Source organism: Pinus tabuliformis, chromosome 5_1 (genome assembly GCF_031772625.1).
Source record: "Pinus tabuliformis cultivar Carrire ecotype Pingquan chromosome 5_1, CPIR1, whole genome shotgun sequence".
Classification (NCBI taxonomy): domain Eukaryota; kingdom Viridiplantae; phylum Streptophyta; class Pinopsida; order Pinales; family Pinaceae; genus Pinus; species Pinus tabuliformis.
In genome coordinates, this window is record NC_142305.1 from 708,562,789 (window position 1) to 708,578,414 (window position 15,626).

Here is a 15,626-nt window from a genome sequence, read left to right on the forward strand (position 1 = left end):
ACAGATTATTGGGAAGTCTATCACAATCAAAGTTTGTAAAAGTTATGCAGCTCAAATCAGCCAAAGAAATATGGGACAAAATCGTTCTAAGCTACGAAGGAGACTCTCAGGTAAAACGAGCTAAACTGCAAAATCTCATAATTCAATATGAAACCCTCAAGATGCACAATGATGAAAGTGTAGCTAGTTACTTCTTACGTATAGATGAGATTGTTAATTGCATGAAGAATTTGGGTGAAGAGATAAAGGAAGTTACCTTAGTTGAAAAAGTCTTAAGATCCTTATCTGCTAAATTTGAATCAAAAGTATCTGCCATAGAAGAAAAGCAGGATCCACAGACTATTACTATGACACAACTTCACGGAATCTTAACTTCCTTTGAAATGAGAAAAGGAGGTCCATCAAATATGAGAGAAGTCGCATTTAAAGCTTCATCAAAAAGAAAAGAAGAACTCAATGAATCAGGACATATTTCAGAAGAAGAATAGTAAGCGAACTTTGTCAAGAATCTTCAACGGGGTTCCGGTAGATTTAGAGGTAAGGTATCTTTCAAATGTTGTACCTGTGGTAGAGTCGGTCATTACGCTGCCAAATGTCCTCCTAACGATAAATATGATAAAGGGAAGGAAACTACAAAATGGAATAGAAAACAAAGTGTAAGTAAAAAGAGCTACTATACTCATGAAGATAACGATGGTTTATCAAATAGTGATGAAGATGAAAATAGTAATGACTATAGACTTCTGATGGCTTATGAAGATGATGATTTTTTGGATGCTTTAGATGAAACTGACCTTTATGAAGAAATCTCTAAACTCAAAATCTGTTTAGAATAAAAGAATATGATTATAGATACCTTGACATTCCAACTTGCTGAAAGAGAAAAACACAATGAAAAACTAGAATGTGAAATTGTGGGTCTAAGAAAGGATCTTGAGAAAACAAAAGCTCTCAATCTTAGATTTGCTAAAGGATCAAAAGCCTTAAATGAAATTATCAAAGTGCAGCGCTCTCCTCTGGTAAAGACAGGTCTTGGGTATGCCGACGAAACATCTCAGAAGTCGTCAACCTCCACTAAAAGCTATCGTGATGCAACAAAGAGCAGTGAACAGTTCAACAATCGTTAGCAAAGCCATAAAGCAGATCACCAGGTGAACCATGCTCGATTTACTTCAAGGATGAACAGAAGCCACAGTCAACCTTAGGTAAATCATACCCAATTTGCTTCAAAGAATAACAATCAATAGGTCAGTAGGAGGAACTTCAACTACAATCAATAGGTTAGTAGATTCGATAATCGCAGGAACTTCTTTAATGGTCAATGTTTCTCATGTCATAATTTTGGACACAAAGCTGCTCAATGTGTTTCTTACAAAACTATCATGACTAGAGAAGCATGAAATCAAAGGAATGTGATAGGGATCAAGAAAAGTTCCTATAATAACTTTTCTCTTCTTGAAAATGAAATAGAATGCTCAATTTGTAACAACTTTGGCCATGAAGAATTTGAATGCAGGAGTAAATTTCGGCAAATAGCTCAAAAAGAGAAAACTCCATTAAATCCCAAAATATGGAGAAAGAAATAACCACAAACAAAAAGATACGGTATAGCCTTGTATGCAGAAGGACAAGAAAACCAGTGGTACATTGACAATGGATGCTCAAAACACATGACAGATGACAGAGAAAAACTTCACTCATATAATGCCTTAGAAAAGGAAAAGAGTGTCTCATTTGGAAATGGCACTCCTGCTGTCATAAAAGGAAAAGGATCTGTTTTCTTGAAAGAAAAAGTTAAATCTAGGAATGTTATGTATGTTGATGGCTTAAAGCATAATCTGTTGAGTGTGAGTCAAATGTGTGATCAAGGAAATGAAGTAGTGTTTCGATCAAATGAATGTGTTATTTGTGAGCTTGATACAGCAGAAACCATGATTAAAGGGACAAGAACTCCAAACAACCTATACATACTCAATGGAGGACAACAACATTGCTATTTAAGCAAAAATGATAAAAACTAGCTATGGCACAGAAGATTGGGACATCTAAGCTTTTCTCAAATAAGAAAAGCATGCAGATTCTAGGTTGTTCGTGATGTTCCAGATATCAACATTCCTGAGAATACTATATGCAAATAATGTCAATTCGGTAAACAAACCAGATCTCAATTCATCGAAAAGGAATGGTCAGCTAGTAAGCCTCTTGAACTTGTTCATACTAATTTATGTTGTCCATCAAGGAAAAAGTCACCTTGTGGAGAAGAATTCTTTATATTGTTCATTGATGATTTTTCTAGAATGTGTTGGATAGGTCTTCTAAAGCATAAATATGAAGCATTTGAAAAGCTCAAATATCTTCAAAGCCTTGGTTGAAAATGAATCAGATCGCAAAATCAAATGCCTTAGATCTGATCGAGGAGGGGAATTTACCTCAGATGAATTCTTTGACTTTTGTGAATAACATGGAATGAAAAGGCAATTCTCCACCGCAAGGACTCTTCAAAAAAATGGAGTGGTAGAAAGGATGAATAGAATTGTTCAACAAATGGCTCGTGCTATGCTAGATGAATCTGGAACTCTTGCAACCTTCTGGGGTGAAGCTGCATTCGCCGCTGTCACTAGAATAAGAAGTCTATATTGAACAACCAGAAGGATTCATTCTTGAAAATGATGCAAAACTTGTATGCAAACTCAGGAAGCCTCTCTATGGTCTAAAACAGGCTCCAAGGGCATGGTATTATCGTCTTGACAAATATCTCTACCAATAGGGTTTTCCAAAGGGATCGGCAGATAGCAATCTATATACAAATATTGACACTGGTAAATTGCTAATAATTGTTGTTTATGTTGATGATATCATTTTTGGTAGCAATAAAGAATCCATGAGTCAGAATTTTGCTTTAGTAATGCAGCAAGAATTTGAAATATCATTGCTTGGTGAGCTCACCTACTTTCTTGGTCTACAAGTTCAATGAAATAAAGATGGTATTTTACTTTTACAAACCAAATACCTCAAACAGATCCTAAAAAAGTATGGCATGGAAGATTCTAAACGAGTATGTACCCCAGTGGTAACAGGATGCATTCTCAGCTCAAATGATGAATCAACAATTGTGCATCAACCAACTTACAGATCCATGATTGGCAATTTGCTTTATTTAACAGGTACCCGACCAGACATCATGCATGCAGTGGGAATAGTTGGAAGATTCCAAGAAAATCCAAAGGAATCACACCTTCAAGCAGTCGAAAGGATCTTCAAATATCTTCAAGGAACATAGGACTTTGGTTTATGGTATCCTAGAGATACAAATCTTAATCTTCATGCATATAGAGATGTAGATTGGGCAGGAAGTGTTGATGACAGAAAAAACACTAGTGGTGGTGCATTTTATATGGGTTCTAGGTTAGTGTCTCGGTTCAGCAAGAAACAAAGTTCAATTGCATTATCTAGAGCTAAAGCAGAATACGTGGCTGATGCATCTTGCTACACACAACTACTTTAGATGATGCGAACCTTGCAAGATATTCAGATCACATGTACTCCACCCATCTCCATTCTATGTGATAATACAAGTGCCATCAGTATTTCAAAGAATCCAGTCATGCACTCCAAGACCAAGCACATACCCATCAAATATCATTTTCTACGTGAACAAGTGCTTGAACAAAAGGTCAAATTGGAGTATGTTCCCTCCAAAGAACAGGTTGTTGATATATTCACTAAACCACTGCCCAGAGAGACATTTTAATATCTCAGACAAAAGTTGGGAGTAGTTGATGCATCATCCTACTGTTAAATTCTATCTTCTTTAAAGAAAGGTGGTTATACGCGAGTTTCATGAAGTGTAGTCGTGTATATACGCTGGTTTCTGTGGGTACAGTCACGTATATGTTGGTTTAAGGAACAACAATGGGAGAAAGGGGTCTGATATGATTCAGTGAATTATCTGCTCTGCTTGATGATGGTTATAGTCTGTTGATGACATGTGGAAATATGTTGGCTTTCATAATTTGTTGATAACTTGATATATGTCTGATTGATGATGAGGCCTTGGTAACTCTTCTGATATATGAAATGATCAGATTTGATAGTGAACATCTGACGCAGGTTCAGGGGGAGCGTATGCTTCTAATAATGCATTGTTAGCATTATCTGAGAAGATCTCAGTGCAGATTTTGTTTCAGGTGGAATAGGTTTAGGGGGAGAACATGGTTGTTGATCTGGATGCTGATTGACAGATGCTGCTGATGATAGTTGCTGATGACTATCATAGTCTTGTTTAAGATATTGGGTCTTTTTTATATAAGTCATGTACATCTTTTGAAGGTCATGAAAATTCCTAATTTGTAACCCCACTATGCATGGGATGGATGATGTAATGTTGTGTTTTGACATGTATAAACAATTGTATATCCCCACTTGGTTGGGTGGATGAGTCAAATTTGGCATATCCCCATTTGATTGGGAGATGGATATATGTATGAGTCTTTCGTGATAGGAAGGTCATTGGTGATGTATGTATAGAGTCATGTTATCTTTTTGCAGACCTTGCTTGTGCTCAGGGGGAGCATGGACTCGATCATAGGAGCTCAATCAGAACTTCAACATATCAGAGAATTCAGCAGGTACTCAGGGGGAGCATGACCCTTTGCCCTTGTTGACAAAGGGGAGAGTGAATTGGTGTTGCCATCAAGTCCAAAGGGGGAGATTGTTGGCATTATGACATAGGTGTTGTCCTTTATGGCAACTCACTCAGATGACAGATCACAGTGCTGCAGGTTAACAGCACAGAGTTTCAGATCAGACTTCACAGAATGAAGAAAGAGAGGTATACGCAGGTTCACCATTAGCGAAGCCGCGTATACACGTGGGTTCACTGTATCCAAGTCGCGTATACATGCACACGCACTTTCACAAAAGGCAAAGCGCATATACCTTGGAAAATTAAGTTTTTGGTCCAAAGTATTTGGTCCATGGTATCGGGTCCGAGATATTGACCCCAGGTATTTTGATCCAAGGTATTGGTCCTAAGTGGTTTTGGTCCATGGTATTGAGAAAGGCCTAAAACTATAAAAGGAGGAGAAGATCATTAGGCCAAGGCACTTAAGTATTGAATATCTGATGAAGAGTGAGATCTAGTATGCAGGTTATTGGGTTATGGTGCATTGCTGGATCTGAACCAAGGAGGAACCTTAGCGGTTGATGGAGGATAAGATCTAAAGATCTTAAGGCATAAAGTGAACTATCATTATGTGTTTTTGCTCATGAATACTCTAGATCTGAATACTGACGCATATATTATTCTGTAAATGATATGATTTGGGTATAACTGAAGTCTGGTATAGCTGCAAAATAATGAATTAATATTTGCAGATGTATACACTGGTTGGCTTTGAGGAAAGTGCGTATACACACAGGTTCGGCACAAGAAAGTAGCGTATACCTTACAATCTATGTTTTAGTTGCTGCTATTTGTTGTTGCAGTGTTCTGGGTTTTAGCTTGGGTTCTAGTTACTGTACTCTAGTGACAGCATTTTGATAGATCAGATTGATGGGTTGTCAAAGTGATTGATTGACTTGGTTATGGTTGGTTCAATAGGAGATTGGTTGATGCAGATATATTTGATGATTGAATGATGTTGTTGATGAATCCAGTCTGAAAATTTATGAAACGTGGTCCCTGGAAAAAAAGAGAAGGTTGTAGCCTTCTGTAGGCCTGCACCTACGTATTAGTAAACATATCAGCTAGTACAAGAGCTAGGGGGTTGTAGCTCCTTTCCAGTAGAAGCTGGAGAACGAGAGAAGGTTGGAGCTTTGTGCAGGTAGAAGTTTGCGTACTGGTATAAGACTGCACCAGTACAAAAACTGTAAATAGAATTCTCTTATTATTAAAATAAGACAGAGATGATTGCAGCAGGTGGTTTTCACCCACATTGGGTTTCCACCTTATATCTTGGTGTTCATGTGTGTTTCTTATGTGTGATGATCCGTTCTGTTTTCACTGCACCTAGTTATTGTTATATGGTTCTGATGCACTGATTAAAGATCAATATATGAAGAATTAACTTAATCATAAGTTCGCTGGATATACGCTAGTTGCTCTGAACACAACTGCGTGTACACATGAGTTCCCTTAACTGAAGTAGCGTATATGAATCTGATTATGGAAATGAAAAATTATTAGTTTCATAATATTGATTCAACCCGCCTCTCGGTATTATTGCCAACATATTCTACTAGTGTAGCAGTATAAAATAAATGGTTAGTAAAAGTAGAAAAACATAAATCCATAATAAACATCAAAACATTTAATATGTGATGCATTTCATGTAATTAAAATTAAATTAAAATATTATTATTATTATTATTATTAAAAGAACTAATATATAAATTACTTTATGTGACATTTGTTAGTATAATTTTTTTCTTAATTAATCAATTTAATTAAAAAGACAAAAAATACAGAATTATTTTAGAGATAAATCTTAATCTTTGATTTATTTCCATTAATATAAATATTCTATAAAATTCATTAAAAATTAAATTCTTACTATCTCATTTATCTAAAAATTATTGATAATCAAATTAAAATTATAAAAACTATATCCTAAAATAAACATACTTATTATTTATAAAATAAAAACTTAAAATCTATAAAAACATATAATTAAAACACATATCACATTTAGAATGGCAATTTAATTTATTTACTATTGAAAAATACTAAGTTAAATTATTAATTCGATTATGAAAATAGTTGATAAAAAGTTTATATAGGGGATTACTGGATAGACGAAAGGCTGTGATTTGTGTTATTCCTTTTCCCTATTTTGAATATAATTGAAACACATAACACATTTAGAATGACAAGTTTTTCATTATATATAGAATTTTAGTGATAAATACGAAAATGAATTATTAATTCGTGGGATTCTTTGGTAGACCAAAAATTTTAATTTGTATTATTCTTTTTCTCAATTGCATATTAATGTCATAAACTATTTATGGTTGGTTTCCATTTCCATTTTAAGGATGGAAATTCGAATCCTGGGTAATAGAAATACTCATGAGAATGAGAATATAAATAGAGTTAAAATTGATGAATGGCACAAACAAAAAAAAATTGAAATATTATAATTTTAATAAAATTGATATAATAAAGGATGGGAAATGGAAAAATAATGATTTGAATATAAAAATTTTTTTGTTGTTTTTGTAGTTAATGAATTCTTTTAATCATTAAATTATATAATTATAAAAATAATTAATAATTAAATAAATAGTAATAAAAAATATTATATATTTGGAATTTGAATTTCTATTTTTGAAATTTTCATATTCAATATTAACATCTTTTAAAAATATTTAACCATTTCAATATCTTAATTTTAAATTCTTAAAACACTGATTTTAATTTCTCTCGCAAAATCAGCCATCATGAACAGAGACCCAAATTTCCTTCAGTTCCTTCAGCCCCAAATTTCCTTCAAGTTGATTTGGACAAATAAATTTAAACTCCTTTCCACTCTGATAGGATAGATGTTTGATATTTTATACAAATGATTTGCACATGAGTGCAAAGTTCAGCGGTAGGGGCAGTGGGCTTTCTCGCACCCCGACCGTGTTCGATTCTCACTATTGTAGCCCATTTGTATCATTGTGCACGTATATCAGTATATGTTGATTGATGTGATGGATGACAGTTGTATATATGTAATATATTGTACATTGGGCCTAATATAAAGCTTCTTCAGGGGACTAACCCCATTTAAAACATACAGTAGCACTCAAATTTGTACCACAGGAGACGTGGACTGGTACTAAAAGGTATTATTCTTTCATTTTTGAATTCAGTCAATTCAAGTTAGAATTGGATTTGGAAGTTATTATTCCTTGTTTGCTCAATGTAGTGAATTCAAGTTACAGGGTGTAATGTAGTGATGACCAACTGTTCATCAGAGAATCCTTCTCGATTTTCTAAAAGCTTTTTTCCTACCTGTATCACAGTCCTGGCGCCCACTGGTTAATTGTAGCCCACTTGAAATTGTTTGGAAGATCGAACTTACATCAGACTTGACAAGAAATTCAATGATCACAATAAAAATCAGATTCCAGTGAATTTGAATGAATGGTCACATGAAAATGAAATTGCATGAACAAGACATAGAGTATTGTTCTCTCGAAAATTAGAATAAACTACAGTCATTATGACAACAAATTCTTAATGGTAATGTTTTTTGTTTTAAAAGAGATGGGAGCAAATACATAGACACGCGAGATTTCAGAGTTCGCAGGAAATAATATATTGGAAATCCCATACGGAAAGTATTTTTGAAGAGACATTGTGGATCTGCATACAGTGCCCTGCATCTCCGCGGAAGGGAAAGTAAGTATTGGAAGAAGTACATTGATTCCATTTTCTAAAGCTTATGAACTAATTTTTAATTGGGAGGATATGTATATGTTACTTAAGATATTATGATTTTTTTTTTTGTTTTTATTTATTAATGTTTACGTTTTGAAGGTTTCTTTTGATAAATTTATTAATTATAATAATAATAATAATAATATTTTTAAAATATTTGTTTGAAATAATTAAATGAGATTAAACTGATTTAGATTAATGATCCAAAAAGTTAGTTGGATTTATATACTATGATCAATAAAATTTAATAAAAAAAAAAATAAAAAAATTGAAAACTTAATTTGATAATTTTTTTTTATTAAAATCTAGAGAAAAATAAAAAATAAAACTTTTATATATTATAAACAATCAAACTATTAAGAAAGACATACAAAAATAAATAGGGCAAGAAGAACTGCAATGATTAAACTAGGTTTCATTGCAAACCCACTTGCAAAACCCGTGATCCTCTCACTAAAAAATTTACACAACTCGGACATATTTAGTCTCCCATTTTTATTTAACAATACGGATTTTGTTTTATGATACATGTCAATGTATGGTGAGATAAATTTCTAAATCATTGTATATTTATCTCACGTAAATGGAAATGAAAAATGTTAGATTAAAAATTTTGCTTTTTATTATATTTGTTTAAGACCTTTGGCAACAAATATAATTATTAAATTTAAAATTTAAAAATTTTATTATTATTTTTATATATTATTGAAATGAAAATATATATATATATATATATATATATATATATATTTGGTAGATAATCACTTATGGGGGATTTGAACCAGTGAACTAGAGTAAGCAGTGCCTTAACAGTGCACCCATTCACCGTCAATCCAAACTCTTATGGCTAAAAAAATATTATTTTTATTTATTTTTATATATAATAATAATTAATTTACATTGAAATTAATTTTGTTTATTTTATTAGTCCATGTTAAAGTAGGATTCTAGCAAATAGTAAAAATGTAAATGTGTAGACATATTAGTGATTACATTACTTTTAAATTTTGATTTAGCTATATTTAAAGTATTGTAGTTTATTCCAATGTTTTAAAACTCCTACTGCAACTTGGAAATGGCCGAGGTATCGACTCGGGGAGTTTGATTTCAATGACTCCGTCGTTGTAAAAAAAACAATAAATATTTTTTTTTTATAAAAAACATAATTTTAAAGATTTTCATTCATGTTTCTAAACATAAAGCTTTAGAATATAGAGAGAAGATAGCATATGATCAAAGTAGGCTCATGAATATATCCATTATATCAAAATGGCACCCAGTGCACTGTCCAATACAAAGTTCATACTTAGCCACCTATGTCAGGATGCTTTTCTACCTTAGCCTAAGGACAATCGCTAGACTACAACAACAATAATATCAATTCTCTACCCCTAATGAAGTCTCAAAACCCTTGATTTAATTCTAGTCAAGCTCCATAACAATTAGAGGTAAATATGTATTTATTAGTCCATTTCCAAAACATTTTCCTATTTAAAAACATTATATGGCTCAATGCATTGTTTCAGTTTTCTAATTCATGGCACTAGGATAACCATACTCCAGCCTTGTAATTTTCAAAACTTTCTCACAGTGATAGATTACTTTAGGGCTATAATTGTAAAATAATCAACTCAACCATTGATATGTAGGATGCAGAACAATATTTGACAAATTTGCTTCAGGATTTTTGTCGCTGATTTGTTACCAAGCCGAATGAGTCATTACCGAGTCTGTCGAGTTGTTACCAAGTCGACTGAGTCAACCGAGTCAATGATTGGCTCGATAACAACCCAGCCAAGCATTGGCTTGGTCTGACTCGGCCCAGTTAGAGTCGACTCGACCATTTTTTAAAACAATGGTTTATTTTGAAAAATGATGCATTCTAGGCCAGGCATTGGTTCAGTCTGACTCAATCGAGTCAGAACCGACTCAGCCATTTTCTAAAACAATGGTTTATTACGAAAAATGATGCATTCATGCACGTGTCATCATATTAATACCATGCATATTTACTTGCAAGCAATTATATTGATGCCATACTCAAAATAAAAAGTGAATATTGAGTAACATTAGTTATCCTTAAAAAATCTATAATTCAAAGAATGAACACATTATTTGAAATCATAACATATATTTTCATTAAATTTAATAAATTTAATTAAAATAAATAAATAAAATAAAAATTGAATTATAATGAATTCCTCATTTAAATTTCAATTTAACATTAACATTATAATATGTAGTAAAAACCAAAAAAATTCAAAATATATTTTTTAATTTTAAATGACTATATTAACAATTTTAATAAGAAATTTAAATAAATAAATATAAATCATTTTCTTTGTTATCATTCTCTTAAATGGTATATACATAACTCTTACCTATTATAAAATGTTTAATACATTAAAAAAATATCAATAAAGAAAAATGTTTAAACACATATTTATATAATTGATTTATAATTGTATTATTATTAAGAATATTTCAGAATTTTTAAATACATTTTGACATCAAAATAATTTATTTAGATTAGATGGCAACTAAGTAACAGAAATAGCTAACTATACTACTTTGTTATCAATTTCGAAATCACAATCAATTCATAAAATCAAGCTGATTGCAATCTAGTTTTATAGGTCTATTTATTACTATATAATGTTGTGATAAATATGTAATTTTTCGTACTTCAACCATGCTAGGTATAATGTACTTTATGCCTCTTTTCCTTTATGCCAATCTCCCCAAGCCATCTTGAAGAATATTATTAGTTCTCCGGATTACCACACCTACTCAAAGATTTTGGTACTTTATTATACTCCTCGTAATTTTTTTATACAGGGAAAGTTATAATGATATGTCTGTTTATCTTTTCTACATTCTAAAATATAAAATATTGTACAATTCAGGATGGAAAATGGTTATTCTAATATCGGATTCACTGAACAGAAAAAAATTGGGAAGTGGTTGGATATTTTATTTTTTTTAGAATTTTCTATAACATAGTCTTTTTTGGATTTAAAGATCACACTAATTGATTTTTCTCCTCTTTAATTCTAAAATTCTTATTTTCTAAATCTAAAATTTTGGATCTTCTAAAAATCTCAAAAATATTTATCATTCAACATCATATACATCTTCAGACCTAACTTTTTCATTGTTTAACCATTTCCATATAAAAATTGAGCCTATATATAAATTATCTTAGCATATAGTCTCTTTTTCTCAACTATAGGATCAATTCTGAGATCATTTGTTTCTTCTTTTACCATTCAACCATGGATGAATTCGAATTCAAATTTTATACATCATATTGAATAGTTCCACACCAATTAAAACCAACTACAAGCAGAGATAACTCCCTTTCACATTATTGAAACTATTTGTACTCATTTTACATGGTTGTTGACCTATTCCTCCATTTTATCTAATGCAATTATTTGAATTTTATTTATTCCTTTCTGGTATTTAATCCAGTATAGTTAAATTTAATCTAGTTCTTTTAGTTAACCTTCATGAATATTTGTGTATTGGAAGTAATGCTTCAATGATTTTCAAGTTGTCATGAATTGTATTGTGTGAGTTCCTAGGTTAATAGGTGTATTAGTTATTTTTAGTAATCTAGATTCACCATTCTATGATCTAGAAAGATCATGTATTCTTGTATATGTAATATCCCTAAGATCAATAAAATATTGTGTGTTTGGTGTTGTGTTTAATGGATCGCTTTACTTTCTCTCTATTTTCTAACATTCTCTTTTATTGTTTAAAAAAAAAAAAAAAAAAAAAATTTTAACTTTATCTTCTAACTTCTTTAAGAAAATCTAATTTCTTAAAAAATAAATGATAAAATAAATTATTTTTTTCTCATTTGTTTTAAAATAAAACATATGTGAGAAAGGAAAGCCTCTTCTACCATTGGACCTAAATTGTTGACATTCAAAACCAATACCAAGTGTCTTTAAAAAAAATATACATATTACACCAATCTTAATTCTTAAGCATGGTTAATATCCCTTTTATATATCTCATATTACACCAATCTTAATTCTTAAGCATGGTTAATATCCCTTTTATATATCTTCTACTTTTGGGAAAACCAAAGTGCTAAAGTTCCGTAAGGAAGTCAAAGTTTGTAGAAATTTTTTAAATAAATTATTTTTCTGCCATAATGAGAGCTAATTTCTCTAAATTTATTTTTCCGTCTATTATATTATATAATATTTCTATAATGAAATTGAAATTTTGAAAATTTTCTTAGAGATAAAAATATTATTAACAAATAATAAATGATATTATTATTAACAAAAATAAATAATTCATATTATATGATTGTTTAATTTTAAATAGTTTAAAGCTATAATTTTTCAAATTTATTTTTAATAACATTTTCAATCTTTCAACAATTTAGGGAAAAAGGGACAGTAACGTCATCCATATTTCAAACAAATTCTTAATATGAAAAATTATTAAAACAACAAAATTCTCAATGTAATTCAATTCGTCACCCATTCATTTCATTACCTATACTACAAACTAATGACCAAATATTAACTTTATAATATAAAGCTATATAATAGCATATATTTTAATAGTGTAGCTTTATAAAATAAATGGTTAATAAAAGTAGAAAAACATAAATCCATAATAAACATCAAAACACTTAATACATGAAAATTAAATTAAAATATAGTTTTATTATTATTATTATTATTATTAAGAACTAACGTATAAATTATTTTATATATTTGTTAGTATAATTCTTTTTTAATTAATCAATTTAATTAAAAAAACAAAAATTACATAATTACTTTAGAGATAACTCTCAACTTTTGATTTAGTTTTATTAGTACAAATATTCTATAAAATCTATTAAAAATTAAATTCTTATCATCAAATTCATCTAAAAATTATTAATAATTAAATTAAAATTATAAAAACCATATGCTAAAATAAACACACTTATTATTAATAAAACAAAAACCTAAAATTTATAAAAACATATAATTGAAACACATATCAGATCAGAATGGCAAATTTTTCATTAATATAAAATTTACTTACCTATAGAATTTATTTACTATTGAAAAATACGAAGATAAATGATTAATTCTATTATGAAGATAGTTGATTATTCCTTTTATCAATTAAAAATATAATTGAAACACATATCACATTTAGAATGACAATTTTTTTCATTATATATAAAATTTACTAATAAATACGAAGATGAATTATTAATGGAAACACATATCACATTTAGAATGACAATTTTTTTCATTATATATAAAATTTACTAATAAATACGAAGATGAATTATTAATTCCATTATGAAAATACTTGACCGCTTATATAGGGGATTCCTTGGTAGACAAAAAAGTGTGATTTGTATTATTCCTTCTCTCAATTACATATAAATATTATAAATTATTTATTGTTGGTTTCCATTTCCATTTTAAGGATGGAAATTGGAATCTGGGTAATGAAATACTCATAGCAATGAGAATATAAATAGAGTTAAAATTGATGAATGATAAAAACAAAAAAAATTGAAATATTATAATTTTAATAAATTTGATTTAATAAAAGATAGTAAATGAAAAAATATTGGTTTGAATATATAAGTTCCAAGAGTTAGCTCAATCGGTCAAGTCAGGGCCTAGCAGTTTGGGAGGTTACAGGGTCAATTCCGGAAAGCTTTTGGGGTCAGGTCTTGCATATAGACCGAGGGGCGTTTCACCCTAGATTTTCCCGTGGACGTAGCACCACCCGCTAACCGAAGATGTCCCCGCTAACCCAAGGTGTCCGTGAATAAAAATAATTAATAATTAAATAAATAGTAATAAAAAATATTATATATTTAGAATTTGAATTTATATTTTTGAAATTTTTATATTCAATATTAACATCTTTTAAAAGATATTTAACCATTTCAATATTTCAATTTAAATTCTTAAAACAATAATTTTAATTTCTCTCTCAAAAATATTAAACAAAAATAAATTAATAATCAATCAAATTCTCGCTATATTCTTTCTTGCTGAAATAATAATACTTCTAAACATAGATTGATCTAATAAGTTCCTTTCAATAAAATGATGTTAAGCGGAAATAAAGTTATTTTGCAGATAACAAGATTGCAACCCTCTTCCAAACATGCATGTATTTTCAATGCATATCATATAAGGTTTTGAAAGAATCTTTTACTCCAAGACAACTTTATGCACGAATATAAATTCTTCACCACATGTGTGAACAAGGTTGACCAGCTGTAACGATAAAATATTTGATTTTTAGAAAGTACGATTCAAGCCATTTAATAAGTTAATAAGCATGAGAGATTAAAAACACAATGAGACAATCTAATGAGTTGCGTTCGAAAATGGGTTTTTTTAGATAAACATGAAAGCTTAGGGATGAGCGTGCATTTAGTATACAATATACAATAAGATGTAATAAATCGTTATTGAACATGAAATTCCAATGTAATAAATCGTTATTGAACATGAAATTCCAATGGATAAGCATGATTATTTTAATGTACAAACATGCAACATTGAAGAACACAAGCATGTAATAAGTGTAAAATTTGAACACTCAACATGTTGGATTAATGTTAAGTTTTAGAAATTCAAAGTACCAGTGGAATCTTAATTGATATCATCCACTACTCTTCTGATTAACGATGCATCAAATGTAACATTTGTTATGCCATTTGAAAAGGAGATGTGAATACTGGATGAATCTTGGTTTACTTCATGCTTGTGTCTGGTTGTTGCAACATAGGATATACCAAGGGTGTTCCATTCTAAATCTCTTCATTACATACAAATGTAAAATATAATTAAGCAAATGATGTTAGGAAAAGCCATCATTCTACTACCATTCTCTCAAGTTCATAGCAAACCTTTCACTAGAAACTACAAATTAAAATGTCACATACCCATGTAAGCATAAAAAAAAAATTTCTTATTGGAATTAAACAATAGACGAATATGTACTATTACATTGACAAATCGACAAGTTTTGTACAACTTACAAATTCCTACTTATCTACATATAACTATGGGTAATTCAAAGATTTGGTTTTATGATTTAATACAATTTATCCTGCCTTACGATGTTGGTCGGAGGGACGGTGGCCGCTTTTACTCAATTCCGACGAGCTTTACTTTCCAGTGACTGTTTATCTCTGCAATTA